At 40.1% G+C, this 13538-nt stretch overlaps 1 protein-coding gene across 4 annotated transcripts in view; it reads right to left on the bottom strand.

The window, feature by feature from the left end:
- Positions 1-13538, bottom strand: part of LOC143185824 (putative RNA methyltransferase CG11342) — a 40682-nt gene that overhangs the window by 26779 nt on the left and 365 nt on the right. The window contains exons 1-2 of one of the 4 annotated variants that reach the window (XR_013002959.1): positions 12934-13229; positions 12095-12845 (exon numbers count right to left, since the gene is read on the bottom strand). The gene's annotated coding sequence lies outside the window, so the exon portion shown is untranslated. Of the gene's footprint in view, positions 1-12094; positions 12846-12933; positions 13230-13538 lie in introns of those variants that run through there. The other 3 variants (XR_013002960.1, XM_076389096.1, XM_076389095.1) reach the window with 3 other exon arrangements.

Genomic DNA, 13538 nt, shown 5'->3' with positions numbered 1-13538 from the left:
AGAATCGATTCCTGTCCTACCCCAAATAGGACAAGTTCCGCCCCCTTGTTTCTTCCCCAAGAGTAATCCTGTTTTTCGCCCTGTCCCTCTACTATTCCTGTCCTAGAAGTCCCCTCTACCATTCGTGCCCCAGAAGTCCCCTGGAATCCATTGGCCCTAGTGCTCTCGAGAGGACTTCTCGTAAATAACGAAACTACACGTCTGGTTGGTTCGGTTATGTACCGTTAAAGCTCTCAGTTAACCCAGGAAACACGGGAAAGGAAGATCGGGACAATGGGCCGCCCTTCCGTCGCGATATTTACCCTCAGGAGGGTTAAGCCCCTAACTATGACAGGCCCCGATATCCGGCGCAAGTGTCGTCGGCTGAACGTCCACGGATGTTAGCACTGAATGGACAGTGGCTGTTGGCTTCGCTCGTCGTTTGTCGGATGTCGCAATCCACCTCGAGCCGAGGTCGTGCCTCGAGGTTTCCAGGCCCGCCCTTCCTTTGAATCGCTCGACAAAGATGCAGCTGCGGTCGCTGTGATGGCCACCGCTCGCGCATAATCGTGTCTGCAGCATCCTCTCTTTCATCTCCGCGCTGATCGGATCCTCCAAATCCCTGAGCCGATTTATGGCTTGTCAGACTTTAAAGATGGACAGTAATTTGTGATAGTGTTCCTTAACACATTCGAGACCAGTGTACGTATTTTGCAGAGACTGCCCCCAGCGACAGTACTTTCAGCACAAAATGAGTCACGTTGTGTCCTTGGATAATGAGGAGAGCTGTCCTTTGACTCAGTGGGTGGGTCATCGGACTCGAATGTGTTAAAGTGTTGCTCGTGTCCCAGGAGAAGTCCCTTGGAATGCATTGGCATTTATGCTTTCGAGAAGACTTCTCTGTAGGTTATTGAAGAAAACAGTGTTAATTTTATGAGATCCTGATGGACTAGGAATGGGTATTTCTCTTTTTATTTGTCTCCTTTGGATTCATTCTTCAACCTTACCTCCTTGATTTATAATAGCGTGATTTATAATTACATTCATGAGATTCTAGAAATCCTTTAATTATAATTGACTTATTCCCTGCTTTATCTTTTATTTTATCTACGTAGTTAACAAAGTGAATACTAGACTTTTGAGAAAGTATTTCGTGCTCATCTGATAGTATGGTATATGCAACATTATTCTTCCTATGTAGTATCTATTTTTTAAATATATTAATGAAAGAAAGCGTATTAAATGGAATTTGCAGGATTTTTATGGCGAGAATTAAGGCCACTAAAAGTCATCAAACTTATCAATCGTGAATTGATAACTGATTTCATCTTCTACTGTCCCCTCCCGAAGGACGAAGAGATAAGAAGCAAAAAAGTCTTCGTTTACGTTTCGTTCAGCTTATCAATTTATCAACACTTTCCATCCTCTCCTGTCTTCGCGACGCAGCGTCAATGAAACATTAAGTGGACGCATTTTTTGAACGAAATAGAAAATCTTCCTCTTGATTGGTTAACCGATAACGAATCACGACGGTTCCCCATTTTGCAATTTATCGTCGCTCTGTTGTGTTAAGACGTCTCCTTGCGTTTATCATCGAGTCATCGACGTCTACGTGTTCGTGAGTCAGAACAGTACTTTGAACACTTGCAGCGAAAACTATCAATGAGCAAATGTTTAGATTTTACTCGAGTCTTTGTTTCCCACCGATCAATACTGATTCTTACATTGTGTCACTTGTTGAACGATTAGTAAACCAGAATTTGTCAGCGATTACAGAAGTCAAATGCATGATATCGATACTTGTTAAACTCCTGACTCTACTCTATACTATATAAAAATTTATTTTCAAATTTTACTGATATTTAAATATAAATATCAGCAGCTTAAAAAAGGTACGTATCTATTATTTTTCGATGCACTACTCGTGTACCAAGCCCAACAAAAATCGCAAGATAACAATAAAGTGATATCTCTTGCAAGTTCACCAAGATACACGACTTGAAAATTCAAGACCCTGAAAATTCCTTCAGCACAAAACCCTGAGCTACCATGGAAAGAAACGGTGAACCACCCTTCAAGGAGAACCGTCTCACAGCCTCGTCGAGTTTAACACCGCGACACTGAGAGAGTCGCAGCTATTTAAATAAAAGCGTGCATGGCCTCCAGGTCCCGTCGTTTGTCGGCCTCGGGAGCCGCGTCTTTGGCGAGAACGACCGCGAGTCATGGACTCCGAAACGGTCACGTTTCTTCGATTAAGCTGGCCTGTCGGTCGGCAGCGCGCGTCGACTTCCGGTGCGAGTTTGCCTTCCTTGAAAGGGATCACGGGGCATAATGGGAACTAAGCGTCTGATGTTCGTGGCCCCTCCACGAAGCCCACGCCTGTGTACAGGACTGTTATCTGTCCCCGATAGAGATACCCTTGTGTCGGGAACAGGAACGACACGCGGAAGTTGCCTAGCAGGTCGGACGACTACGTTTCCGGTGATAGGAGCCCTTTATCGATCGTCCCCGGAAGTCTTTGTCGATTAAGATTGGGTTTCTTAGAAGAGAATCTAGGAATGCATTTTTCAAGTATTTTGTTCTTGGTTATTAGTGACTTGGGTCAGGGACCCAGATGATCAGAACCCAATTTGTCAACTGTGACTAAATCTTTGTCGATTAAGATTGGGTTTCTTAGAAGAGAATCTAGGAATGCATTTTTCAAGTATTTTGTTCTTGGTTATTAGTGACTTGGGTCAGGGACTCAGTTGATCAGAACCCAATTTGTCAACTGTGACTAAGTCCTTGTGGATTGAGAATGGGTTTCTTTGCAAAGGATCCAGGAATGCATTCTTTCAAGTGTTTTGTTCTTGGTTATCATTCATTACTTTTTCTCTGCTCTTATTGTTAGTTATGTAACAATTACTATTGGTTGGAAGGTATACCTGTGATTAAAAGTGAATATTAAGTGTTAAGGAAATGGAAGTGAGTATTAAATGTTAAGGTATACCTGTGATTAAAAGTGAGTATTAAGTGTTAAGAAAATGAACTTTTATTCGAGTGAGATTTTTTTCGTTTAGAGTTGAGAATTTGAGGATTCGAGAATTTCTAGAGTTGGATGTTCAAGGGACTGAAAAGTGTGACTGAAAACTTAATATACAGGGTGATTTAACTGGAAATTAGAGGGTTCCCAGTTAAACTAATCACCCTGCAGGTACTCTAGGTCTAAGGTTGGAATATACCCTAGGCTCTTAGGACAATCTGGATACACCAATTTTAAGAACTCAGGGCTGAGGTCTTAATTACTCTACTGAAGATAGGCGTGGTCCTCAGAGTCGAATTATTACTCTTAATCCGTGGCAAGATTGATTAATGCATAGCTAGAGTGTCTACCTACCTACACACACTTACATCCACTTCAACAGAGATTAATAAAGAAGCTATAAAAACCCAGTGAACACTAAGAAACACATTTCTTATTTTATTTAATTCAGTTCTTCCAAAAAAAGAAACCAGATACCACTTTATTCATAATACCCATACATCAATCACGCCGTCTGTCGCAATTCGTGACGAAAAATATCAGAAAGCATTAATGTATGTTAATTCCCGAATATTAAAGCCACTTACTGAGTGTCGATTATGTTACAACGTAACGGTTTATGAAACACGGTGCCACAACGAGAGGGCATATCATTCTCGAGGAGAAGGTCTCCACATTTGAATATTGCTCCTCCGCCCAGAGGTCCACGATTGCAACACATTCTATAACACGTTTGTGTAACCTGGGATACATTTCTCGTTGGGACAGCCTATGGGCACGGCGGAATATAAATTGAGAATAACGATTGGGAAACAGCAATCGCTTCATCGAATCGGATATCGGGAATCGTTAGCCAGAGGAACCAGCTGGTGGTCAGGAAGCAGCAGTGACACGGCTTCACTGACAACTGTATCGTCGAAGGAAACGACTGACAGTTTAGGCGTGCCTTCGCAAGTATTAATGTTCGTAGGAATTTGGATTGATGACTGTCGTCTGGAGGATCGTACTAATTCTTTAGGACACCCTAATTTTCCAAATGGGATCATCTGTTATTAATCAGTGTCAAGGAGTCTATTAAGTACAGATTCTAGGGAACATACGTAATTGTTGCTTTACTAATATGTAATAAATACTTTTTCGATAATATGAATAGCAAAGTTGAGTAACAATATAGCAAAACCTTGTGGGCAAGGTTTACACAACCCTGAGAAAATCATATCGTATATCTAATTAATCTCTTACCATAATTCTCTTTCTAAAAATATAATATTCAGCACTTTTTTATAGACAACAATCCACCTGACAATACAAGGAAGTAGTTATAAAACAGAAATAATTTCACAGCAATTATAAAAAATAAATATACATATATCACGCAAAAAAAAAGGTGATTAAGAAGGAGACCCAGAAACTCCTCCCATAAAAGGAGAACTGGTACACTGTACATCTTTACTCGATATAATCTCGTGACAGGAAGCCACTTTGAACTAACCCAAAGCAAGAGCCACATATTCAAACTGTGAGTCTTGATTTCACTTCGTCAAAGTGGAACACTAAAAAACGTGAGAGAATAATTCCAAGGAATGGGCACAGTCGAGCTCATATCGAGAGAGTATTGTACGTAGTATTCGAGTCAGAAGTTTTTGCAAGAGTTTTGTTACATGAATTAATGGAAATGGCCGATGTGGATTAAATATGCCGTTTACGCTTTGTTTCAGGCACATTGCACGACTTCGTGCAACTTTCCAGGGGACGTGGTTCACAGACTGGACTGGCTACCATTCGCAGGAGGATATGAATCGAGGAAAATCGAGGCACTTCGCGTCGTTGACCGTGAAACTGCCGTTTCGCGAAGCAACTGGACACCGTCCATTAAAGTACCGTCTTGCTTCGCGGTTGATTGCGCAATGCTCATGCAAACGAGGCGGAAGCTTCCTTTTGCATGTGCAACGCGTACAACCATCAACTTCTCCAGCCATGTGTGAGTAAATCAAAGCTATATCTAATCGATTCAAAATTATTGAGTCCCCTAACTGACTTGCAATTGCAATCTGAATGCAACATAAGGGTAATTAAGTGCAATTAATTCGGTTGCAATCGCTGCACTGCAAATTTATATATAAGTTCATGAGTTGTTATTTCGATTAAGTTTTGAAGTAGTTGGAAAATTAAAAGACTAGTTATAATCATTTTTAAGATATGCAATCTTTAATTTATTAATAGCACGAGTACCTTGAACATTTTCTTTTTAAAGATTGAATATTTAGAAAATAGCTTATCTATATTTTTATATTAGTGAGAAAGTTATTTTAGCAGCAAGTAAAATGTTAATCAGTATTTCTGAATCAGCCTGTATGTTCTTATCATGATGTCATAGTACACTGTAATGTACTATTGCATTTGTTTAATACAATAAGGTGCAATAAATGATGTCAGCAGATCTAGAAACGTGGATAGAGAATGAGCTCATTTTTATTCGTCACGCCATGTATTCCATTCTCAATCTGAGAATCTGATCGATGTGTTCTAACTTAATCTAACATGAATTGATAAATCAGAGCCTGCAATCGAATGCAACCTGACGTAACTGAACCTGTTATTGCAATGTGTATTATCGTCCCTCGGTGAAAATGGAATGTCATACATTTGAGGGAGGAATGAATTGAAATATACATACGTACATACATTGCGAAAGATGAGTCAATAATAATCATACCTCGCATGAAATTACGTCTAAATACACGACTGTAATCAAGAATTTTACTTGGAATTAAGATTACTATAAAATTAGTATTTTTTCGTGAATATTTCTGTAATTCTATCAAAATTTTTTTAGATATCTATTATAAATTTTCTGAACAAATTTTATAAACTTTAATGCTCTGAAGAGTTTCTTCGCTCATGAAATATTGTAGCATTAAATTTCACTGATTTTTTGTAACGTCGTGAACCATTACAAATTTGTAATGGCAACATGATCATGATTACTGTTCGCGCCAGTGTTTGGCTCAATTTATACAGAATAACATTGCAGTTTCCTACGTTGCGAGAAAGGTGAATAATACGATTCAGTGGGATCGGATATCTAAAAGGCTAGTTTTTGTAATCGAGTGCAATCCGAATTGATGATTAAACGAGACGTTGCACCATGATAGAATTCTCTTACGAAAAGTGGAACTAGCTGCAACGGTGCAACGATGCGCGCGATGTCACTGTGTTGCAACGAACGTGGGATCGGCATTGGCAAAACCTGACAAATCATGAGATAAACATTTTGTGCAATTCTAAACACAGCATTCGAACATTTCGTGTGCTCGTCATATGCTCGTACAATGACGAAGCATTTTTTCTGGAACGATAAGTGGACAAATTTTGCACTCGGCTTTGACGCGCCTCGATTCGAGGGCCAGTGCACAGAAAGTTCAGAATAACTGGTGCATGTAAAAGAAAACATGCAGTTTCAATGAAGAAATGGGACGTGTAATTGCACACTGCAGGTGCAATGTTGCACTTTTAGAGAAAGTAGGATTGCAGAAGTTTGCATCTCGAATCGATTTAATGCTTTCACCCGCGGTAAATAAATTTCTCTAGTACTGATAATAAATAAAGTTATTTTTAATCAAGGTTCTATTTGTTTCTAGAGCTTACACGGCGTATATCATTTGTACTGGGTTGGGTCATAAGTTCCAGTGCAAATAGTCTACATAGTTCTCGTTCCATGAATTCTATGAAACCAGAATTGACAAGTTGCTTGAAAAAATGAATATATGTTAAATTAAAGTCTGCTGTTTAATCATTTTATTTATGACTCAATCCAATAATTATATAGATGATTATTATCGCAGGTATTACACAACTGACGCAACAAAGAGTTAAATAAACACGAAGTTGCTTCAGTTGCACTATAAGTCAAAAATTGCTTAAAGGAAAGTGATTAGCAAAACTTAGTATAATTTATCTATATAAAAGCACATATTTTCCTTTTGATAATTGAAAGAATATTAACTTGCTCTATGTACTGTGCATATGCTATACGTATATCTCGAGTATTAGTAATATACCCTTAACATGTTGAACACACACTGACATGACGAAATGTTTTCAGTGCTTCTGTGTGGTAGTGACTATATCTATAGTCCGTCTTATAGCTCCGTCTTTCAGGAATAGGACAGTCATAACAAGGCAGGCTGGCTCCCTACGCTCGCGAGATTGACAAGCCATCAGCTGCCCTCGATATCATTCGCGGTCGCGAGTACTAGTGTAAATTCTACTTGAGGTCGCGTCACAGTTGCCGAAGAAACAAGATACATGTTGCATCGCACGTAGACAGTAAGGTATGTAATTAAATGAATTTCAATTAGATTATTGCTAGTTTCATCGTGCAAATGGTGTCACATGAGTAGCCTGTGGATTTTGACGTATTTGTGGGAAATTTGAGTGTGCAGAAACGTATAGTATTCAAAATATACAAAATATTGAAAGCTATATACACTTTATGATATTTGAATGATGAAATCAATCTTTCATTAGGCTTCACTTGCCTAGTTGTGTTAATGAAATTAGGAATTTGCATCATCTACAGACCATACATGAGACACTCACTTAGTGAGGAGAATGAATCAATGTGTCATGACAATATCTTTCACATTCACAAATCAATTCATTGCAGGTACTTAATAGTAATATTAGATCACATGATAAAAGTAGATCTATTTATTCCTAGCCAAGAGAATGAATTTCTTTTCACTTATTTTCCAATGCTTCAATTTTAAGTCTATCCAGGTACATATATTGAGTCTGATCTATGTTAAAATACATATTTTTCACTTTATTCATGTGACTCAATGTCAAAAAATTTCCGCGTGACAAACTGTGTACCTCATTTTCCCTGGTTAACAGGAATGTCAAATTTGTAATCTCAATTTACATCTTCTAAGTATACTGTGACTAACAGAAGACACAAGAGAAATGCTAGGGGGCTTAATTTTCTGGTTAAAAAACACTGAATCATACGATTGTGAACTGCCTCTGTGCAACACGAGCCGACAAAGCTCGCGAGCATAACGCCACCGGAAGGAACAATTTTTGTGAACGATTGCCTGCGTCATTACTTTTTCCTCCGCCATTGGGCCGTCTCGCGAGGCATCCGCAAAAATAGTTTCGGCCGTGAACATAATCGTGCGTCCGGTTCGTTTACCATGAGAATGCTCCTGAGTCTGCATCATACCGTCTGCAGACTAACTGGCAACGACTGTGTAAAGAATTGCAAAAGCACTGATCAAAATTCGTGAAATTCGAGTCGTTGACGTCACTTCGTCCACAGTGATGAGTCCTCAAAATGGAGAGGAAGAAATGTTTTCAGTAATGATTTTAAATGGAAAGGAAAGACAAGTCCCTTAGAATTCTCAAAATTCTATCTAAATTTCATCACACGTGTGAAACAATGACTAATCGTCCTTCTTAAGACCCACGTTGCTAATTTTTTATGCATAAGAGTGTCCCTCCTATTTTTTGACACTGTTACACTGGATTTATGAGGACACGTCTTTTTATAATACTTCTGATCTTTATATGTCATGTGTTTCTTTTCGTTTTAGAATTCTTGAAAAAATCAATGTTTAGGAAATATTAAAATTTAGGATTCGACGTCTCGATTTAGGTCATATCATTGGGATTCCATAAATCAGATGTCACAACCTGCAAAACTTGTTCATTCTTACGCAAGATAGTTATCTCGATCTTTTATCTCCAGAATGGCCCGACACACGTCGTCAATTAGCGACGATTTTCATTGTCCTTTAACGAGTCACCGATGCATGTCCTCTGATGAGTAATTCTACATGTAATCACGAATCTTCTCGAGGCATACGCGCTTTGGTCTCATCGTCAGAGCGAAGGTGACATCGGTGACAAGGAAATTTATGGTAGCATGTCGGACGTCACGTAGGGACTTGCAGGGAATATGATGCAGCTGATGATGTAATGGCATTTCAGAGTGACATAACTCAAAATATACAATTTTCGAGGTGCAACCATGAATAAATTTTATAGTAAACACTCACACACCTATTCATTATAAAGCTGTTGTTAGTTAAAGATTAAAATGAAACAACTTCTGTCGCTCTTGAAACATATCTGCAATATCTACAATTCTCTCGGGCTGCAAGAATCCGTTTCCCTCGTACACGTACATCAGACACTCATCGTATTATCAGTCCCAGCAGACAGTGACCTCGTCGTCTATCTCGAGGACTGAATGGTCCAGCGAGCAACCCGCTTCGTTCTTTAAACGTTGCCTCGCGGGGAATTTAAACAGATTTTCCTCTCGTCGAGCAACAAAACGGCGCAGTCACGAGAGCGATAACTTCGCCCCTCGGGAAGTCGATGATGAAAAGGGGGGATAGATAAAGGGTATCGCGATCGATTTCGCGCGTAGAATCGCGGCTGCATGGGAAGGCCCCGCGATGGCCGAAGGGAACCGCGGGAAATCGCTTCGAGAAGTGAATACGTGATGGAGGAAACGTTCGATGTTTCGAAGCCAGGCACTGAAACCTGCGTCGTGGCGCGTTATCAGAGTCGGTCGTGATAAAAACTGCTCGGCCTTGGAGCCACTCCAGGCTGCGTGACGAAATTTTCAGCGGTAATATCCGGCAAAGATCACGCGCGACTTTTTAATCGCCGCGGTTACAAAAAAGCTGCCGAGTCGGCGGCGTTGCTTTGGGCGAACAGAAAAAAGTGACTGGAAACGTGGCGATGAATAATTGTGAGGTGTTCCTCATCGGAGGTTTTCTAGGAAATTTTTGTCTGGGCGGTTCTTCTTTTTTTTAGAGTTAGGATTGTTTAAATCTTCAGTAGTGACAGTGGCTGGTTCAAGGGCAATGTTACTGTCGAATAAATAGATGCATCTTCGAGTTTGTTTTCAAAAAATTTGAGCTGACGCCTTCGTTGAAGTTTAGAAGATGGCATTTGTATTTTTAGCGAATGAGATTTGTTTTCAGGATACTTTTTCCTCCTATAAAGATACGAGTTCAGGATACAAAAGTTTGAATACAGTATCGTGGAAATATGTAAATACATGTTCATTTGGACCTTTTTAAGGCTTCAATGACTGTCTTTTCTCTTTTCTCTGTTCTCTTTTTGTTGCAGAATGAAGCTGTTCTTATACTGTATATTAAACTAATCAGAAAACAAATCGATATTTTTGTGAAAAAATTTGAAACCTTGAAAGTCTTTCTAATGCTTAGGATTATGTTTGAAATAGATTAAAAATTATGAGATAAGATTGTTTGCTTCAGACCTAGTCCAAATCAGTTCAAATCTAACTCAGACATTCAAAACTAATATTTCAGTACATTGAAATAATATAGTTCTAGGAATAGATAAAAGAAACGATTTCCTGATTCAATCAAAATTTGTCTCTCGAGTAAACATGTTTATACAAGAACCTTAATCACAATTTCCGCCTCTCCAATTTATTTCGACAAATATTTCAATCTGCATACAGTTTTGATTCAAAACACACTAAAGCTATCAATAATTGTCCAGAATGTTTCAAAACAACAAAGTCGCAGTTTCAAGAAAATTATGTTCCCTTCTCTCGAAATACCGCTATCTCCCAAAATCTCTTCTCGATCATTATCTCCGCTAAAAGCTTCGTCCGCTTGAATCATCTGAATGAATGATCCAACCGGCACCCACGTAAGTGGCAGAATCGAGTGCGTCGAAAAAAAAGCACTAGGTTGACCAATATCCGGTCGGGGGCCGAGCTGGTTTGGAAATTCGAAGGCCTGGCCTGACTCGAGCGTGATCCAAACGCCACGCAATCAGCCATATCTCTTCGGACGAATATACACGTGAATATATACGGCACGCTCGTTACAATAAAGTCAGACGATTTTGCACACTCGTGTACGAATTACGTACACATGTTGCAGGCTAGGCGCTACTCGAGGGAAACGATCGCATAGCTTACGATGGTTACACAACTGATCGTGAGATATTCGCATCTTCTAACGCGATCGCAACAAATGAAACTTATTTTTTGGCAGTCATCACTGACGTTTAGGAGTTACTTGACAATAATTGTCGATTGGACTTTTAACTTTGAAAAGTGCAATTCACCTTTCTGCATTCTTTAGTTTTTATATTATAATACTAAAACTTTTTACTTTATTTATTTTTTGATTATTTTATGACTTAAACGAGATTTTAGAAATTTTATATGACTACAATTTTTTAAAGATTTAAACAATTTAATATGACTACATTTTTTAAACCAGGAGTTAAATAATTTTATGTGATTAAAATTTGAGGAACATAAATAAACTAAAATAGGTACATTGTTAGTGTTTAAAAAGATAGTAAATGTTCATTTTGGTCTATTAAAAAATACTTTAATTTAGGTAGATATTTCTTTCCTAATTTTAAATGAAGATAGGTATTTTTCTCGATTTCAATAATAATAAAAAAATCCACGGTCATTTAATTTGAAATTACCGCCCGTTCGCGAAAGTCGTGATACAGCCCTGGCTATCGCTGCATATCGAATGGCATTATCGATTGTTCGAATGTTTTTCAATATTCAGTACCTCCGCGTTGAATGTCTCCGACTTCATTCAAACGCGCTCGATTCTGCAGGAAGTGAAGAAAGAACCGTATTCCAAGAACTGCCTCTATCGTGATAACGCGATACTCGGCGATAGACAATTACAGGCGCGAAACGATGATACGTTTTCTCACGGCCATTCCATAGTACACGAGTGAGGTTACGTACCCTTAGCTACCGACGATCGTACAAACCGCGCCTCCCGCGGTTGCTAAGGAACATTAAGGTAGGTCAAGGGCGCGTCGTTTACGCGAAACGAATATCTCGAGAGATTCTGTTCTCCACAGCCACTTTTTACTAATACAAAAAACGTTTAAAACTGTGCTCGATCGAGCAAACTTGACCATCAGTCTCGATTTCTTTTTTTTGTAAATTAAACACGCTAGGTTAACTCTTTTTTCCACGTTGCTATATGGCTATATATCAAACGAAATGAGAATCTTATTTGAGCTCTTTATTTGTCGATATGAAGAATGAGAACTTCGATCTTCTAGAAATATTTATTTATTTATTAGTGGGATGTAACATAACTCCTTGATTTACATATTAGAGTATACAAGTAGGGGGGATAGTTATACAGTAAAAGGTGAAAGGTGAATAGGATACTCTCATGAAGCACATATTTGAAGTATTTTATAGTTGTCACATAATTTGAGGAAAAAGGGGTTAAGTTCGCGAGTTTATTACGAAAGGAGAGTGCAGTATAAGCAGAGAATTTCATTAAAAAATGACGATAGAGTGAATCGATGATAATTCTGATGATGTAAAAGAAGCAATTAGCGTTACAGATAGCGTGTCGCAAGCGTCCTGTAGCCTTCGAATTACAGCGCGGTTGAAAAATTAAGGACTGACCTGCGGCACCCATTGATGTTAGGACGCCCAGGGCCGTATAGAATATTCTGTTTCACGGTATTCTACATTTCGAAGGATACAGTACGACAGATTTGCATGTACGACCGCGTGTCGCGGTTTAGGATGCCCACGTACGCACTGATGTGGCCAGTGGCGCATCCTTATCTCGCGAGGCCCGCCGTTCCGCGTCGCGACAACGCGACACGCTTCCTTATCGTTCCTCGTTCGACCAACTTCTGTAATTTTATCGCTCGTTGCATCACTGAACCGCGATGTAAACGTAGAACGAGAGCGTGTCTCGAGACACGTAAATCCTGGTCCCATAAAAACTGATCCACTGTCAATACCACCTCAAAAATCCTCTCCTCCCACGATCAGTATTTCCACCTACAATTTTTCGTATTCAATGAATCATAAACGCGCTTTCATAGAACTCTCATAAGTACCCAACAAAAACACTAAACCAGTAAAATACCTCTTCCTCTCCATCAAACACACGTATCCACAACTTCCCAGAAACATCCTCACACACTACTAGAATAAAAAGGCAGCTCACCACAGGAAATTCGAGGCAAAACACTTTTCGGAATCCTCTCCTCCGAAATTTCAGTCACGTTTCCACGGTCACGACGAGGGCGCCGATGCTCGCGTTGCGCCGCCACTGCGGAAGGCCTTGCCGCGCGCATGCGCCGCCCCCCTTCCCGACCACCGTGCGCTCTCGTTGGGTTAATTCGAGGCAGCGACCGTGGCTTCAGTCGTTTGCTGCACAATGGCGCGATTGGTCTGTGCTTGTTCGCTCTGCTGCCGCCGTCGTTTCTGAGCGGAGGGTCGGCCCAAAACGTTGGACCGTCCGTTGCGCGGGATACAAATCTCTCTGACGAGTCTCCCTCGTTTCCACGCCGCTCAGCTCTCCGCACGCCCACACGTCCAGGCCCCGTTAATCGGTGTGAATCTGACGAAGAGAAGCATTGAACGACGGCTGGCCGTAGGACTGATCGCGAGAGCCGTGAAGAGGACAACCACCACCACCACAGACGCACCATCGTCCCTGGCGTCGAGGCGGAGGAGAAGAGGGCAAGA

The sequence above is a fragment of the Calliopsis andreniformis genome, chromosome 12 (assembly GCF_051401765.1).
Source record: "Calliopsis andreniformis isolate RMS-2024a chromosome 12, iyCalAndr_principal, whole genome shotgun sequence".
In the NCBI taxonomy this organism is placed as follows: domain Eukaryota; kingdom Metazoa; phylum Arthropoda; class Insecta; order Hymenoptera; family Andrenidae; genus Calliopsis; species Calliopsis andreniformis.
Note: the sequence above shows the minus strand (reverse complement) of the source record. Positions and strands in the feature narration are given on the sequence as shown.